We start from the raw sequence: 4,372 nt of genomic DNA, 5'->3' as shown, positions 1-4,372 counted from the left end.
TTCTGCTAATATACATATTTACAAGAATAAATGAAATTCTGAAACAATTCAATTAATTTAAAACTTAATGAACCACTATAATTTTAATAATTGTCCGAAATTATAATTCTGTGTCGAACCAAAGTAATCGGAATTACATTTGACTGTAACTAGTAATTGGAATAATTTTTTACCCGACACTGCTACACACGCACGCTCATGCGCAATACATAACCATAATTAATTTTGCTTGATAAAACTTAAAACCATCCCACCTTTAAAGTCGCTTCATTTGTTCTTAAACTTCTTTTCCTTATCTCCTCTTGAATTCTGTTTATTTAGTTCCAATTGATTTTCGTATCTATAAAGAAGGATTAAATAAATAGCAAGTATCATGTTAAGGAAGCGATCCTGAAGAAAAAAATCTTTCATCATAAACCCAATCAATTTTCAATAAATCTTGCTTTTTCCGTGCAATACAGTTTTTCATTCGCCTCTTCAAAGAATACTCAAGAAAACTCGGTGACCTTTCATGGTGTTTCATTCTGTAGACGAGGCTTCTTAACTAGGTTCATTAAAAACTTTATTTTCCTTCGGATATCGGCTGCCGTTTAGCCTCGAAGTAAAATCATTAAAAAATTAGAAAAGAAAGTTTTCCTTTTCAGTCAAAGATGTAAACTCTCCGATTGCCAAGTTGTCACTATCATTGGTGCTCTTTGTTAACTATGCGTTACTCCCCTAAAAAGATTAGATGGGCTTCAGAACCTTATTAAATAAAAGCATAAAATATTCAATACATAATAGAAAAACAAAAAAAAAACTTATATTAAAGTAATTTTGAAGTCTTAAAATAAAAATAATTAAACATATAATATTAAAAATTATTTAAAAAAATGTAATACTAATTAAAATTATATGTATCTCCAGAATTCATTCAGTAATTCAATTCTATTGGAACTGGGTGGATAAGAAATGGCGGAATAAGCAGGATTTAAAGGTGGGAAGGGTACTGGAGGGACGGATTGAAGTTGGAATGGAATTCTTTAGTGAAGAGCATCTGATAAGGAAAAATCTGTCAAAAGTAGCAGTTTGGTGGGCATTAATATAAACGTTTGAAGACTGAGAACGGGCGGAAAGGGATATCATAAATTGGCAGGAAAAGGATGTAAGGAAAGACTCCTTATTAAATCTAGCGATGGAGGCGTCCCTATGGATCCCGAAAATGAATCATACAAGGAAATTATTGATCTTTTAATTTTTCCTCAAGAGTCATATATAGAAGGAGACATTAACCACCTATATACCGCACAAAAATAGTCAAAGTTAGGAAACATGAAGGAAGTAACTAGGTATCTAAGAGTTTTCGAATGGAAATTGATGGCGAAGATAATTTAGACGTTACATAAATAGAAAAACCTACTGATCATAAGCAAATCCACATCACATTTCCTCTGCATGTGTTTTATTACTATTAATGTATTATATTATATTTTTATTTTACTAGAGGTGTCCGCCTAACAGCAGACCAACCCTAATACTACAAATACTTTTTGCTCAAATTGTATTACTGTAATCAGGAAAAAAAGTATTTATCTCAGCATCTGTATCTGAATTTGTATTCACACTGTGATCGTATGTAAAATAAAATATTATACATCGATAACTAAAAACTTTTCTATATAATAGAGATTTTTTTTTCATATTATGGTTATTATTTTAATTAATTAGAAATAGAAGATGGCATTATAACTGACATTTTACAAATGACACTATGTAGGATGCATAATGGCTTGTTTTAATTACCTTTACGGTGGTACATAATTGAATACGAACCGAAGTGGGGTCAAATGTCATTCCCTCCGAAAACTCATTTATGCAATGAGCTAAAATAACTAATTCATTCATTGCCATTGAAATAGACAAGTCTTTAAGAAAATAATAATAATTTGTATAATTAAAGGAGGGGTAGGTTATATTTAATAAAAATCAATTCTATGCTATTGTTTGCATCTCATCCTAAATTTAAAAAGCAGATATTTATTGATAATTATTAATATAGATTTAGTTAACAGAAACACTTATTTTTACTTATCACTAGATACCGGATTTTTGAGCAGTAAGAAACCAATAAATCTAATATTTTCAAAATAATTCAGTAAAAACCCAAATTCAACTTAATTGTTTAATTTATAATATTAATGTATGGAAGACTAATCTAACCATGTTTAAATCAAATTATATCTGCTAAATATTCTCTAAATTTTTACATAAAAACATTTACTAACAAATTACTCTGATTAAAAACTTAACATTTTGTACTTAATTAAAGAGGAATGGGAAAACCAATTGTTTTATATGACTTTAATTTCCCGTTATTAAGACTGAATTTCAATTTTTAACTACCTCAATTTTAAGTTAAGAATTCTTCCATGATAAACTTCCCAACCACCCTGCTGACATAGGGATCTGCTCGTGCTGTATTTCAAGTACCCCGATTGTATTTTTAAATTATTTAAATTAGTGTGCAACAAAGGGGGTTGAAAGTGTTAGACCTTTCTGGTTATTACTGAACATGCATGTTTCTCTTAATTTTAAATGTTAATTCCCTGGAGGGGCAATTTAGGTAGTGCGTTAGTTTAAATCATTTATTCATAATAATTTGATATCGGAACAAATTTGGGTGGTCTCAAGGCTAAAAGAATTATGGCTTATCTGATGACTATGTTGAATCTTTCGCTGTCGCGGTCACTTCTGCGTCTGATTGGAGCTTCCCTCGTCCAGGTAGACTAGTAGGCGAAATGGTGAAGACCATGTACTTCGCTTCAGGTATCCGGAAGAACGTCTTTCTATCTCGGAGGATGACCAGCTATTTCTTGTCTGTAGCGTGGTGGTAGGGGCAGTCCAGGTTCTATCTTGTATGCCAGGATAGAAAATTTAGTCGGCTTCGCAGTAACGGCATCTTCGGGTTCTTCCGGTGTCCACGGCAAGGGAGGGCAACCGAAAATATCGGATACCCAAATCCAATTGTTTCTAACCTGACTTCTTCGTCCCCTAATAATCCTCCTAGGCGTCTGTAAAGAAGATAAAGAAGGCCTCGAGAACCTCTCTAGAATGTTATTGGAGTTCTATCAATGAGTAGATTATCCACGTGTTTCTATCATGTTATTATATCACTAAAAGAAAATTCACTTGTGGTATATATTTTTAAATTACAATAAATAAAATAAATTAAAAAAAAAAAAAATATCAAGGCACTATGCAGAAAGAAGTACATCAAATTATCCTTTAAACATCAAGCTAAATTCTCATAGCATGTTCTCCCACATAATTATTCAATTATGTATTTACATAAAAATATAGCACTAACCGAAAAACTAACAAGTAATAAAAGAATTTAGAAAAAACATATTTACTATCTCCTTTTTGCTTAAGTTAAGAATTACTAATAAGATAATCAGACGGAAGAATAAAGGATTAAAGATTAAATAACACCCCAGGTTAAACAATTAATAAATTAAAAAATAAACAATTATTGAAATACTTAATATGAAAATATTAGTACAAGCATTGTATGAAACTCAGTACCATTACACAAATCAAAATCATAGATTTTTTTTAGAATGGAACATGCAATTGTGTGCAGAAAATCATGAAAACGTGCAATTTTGTTAAGAAACTTCAAAAGATGAAATTTAAAAATAAAAAATAATACGTGCAATTAAAAATTAGCGTTAGAAGATCCTTGACTGATAGTGTTGTTTATAAAATGAACATCTTGACGGGTGTGATCATAACTACTTATTATGAGTCAAAGTTTCGCCCCAGTTTGCAGAGCTTCTTCAGGGCTAAAGAAAAAAAAATGTTGGCTCTTATTAATTAGTTTAATTGCTATTTGCGTTCTTTTGACACTGTAGCCAGACCATCTTCCTTTTACATAATTAGTGGTATTTGAATGTTTTTTCCATCATTCAACTTTCTGTTGAGGTTTGGTGGAATTTGGATATAAGTAAGAAAAGATGCATTTAACGAAAATGTGGTCATTACTCATGTTCAAAGAGATGAATCGTATCCACTAGTCAAACCTTCTACTGTTTATGAGGTAATATCCAAATTATTGGCTTCCGGACTATAACGCTTGACTTGGTTAAAATCCTTATAACATACGAATGACCAAGTGAACATAAACTGGAAATAAACCTAAAAAATGATGTTTCTTCTATATAGGGCTTAAATGCCGATTTTTAAAGTAACTAATCCCTCACCATTAGTAGTAATAAACAATAGATAAATATATAAAATAAATATAATAATGACATTAAGAATTAAAGAAGATAATTATTTTTGGACATACTGGAAGATTATTGATTGACCGTGTGTATAGATGAATGGAATA

Source organism: Halyomorpha halys, unplaced genomic scaffold, assembly GCF_000696795.3.
Source record: "Halyomorpha halys isolate HHAL.00 unplaced genomic scaffold, Hhal_1.1 Scaffold263.1, whole genome shotgun sequence".
Taxonomy (NCBI): domain Eukaryota; kingdom Metazoa; phylum Arthropoda; class Insecta; order Hemiptera; family Pentatomidae; genus Halyomorpha; species Halyomorpha halys.
This window is presented reverse-complemented; position numbering follows the sequence as displayed.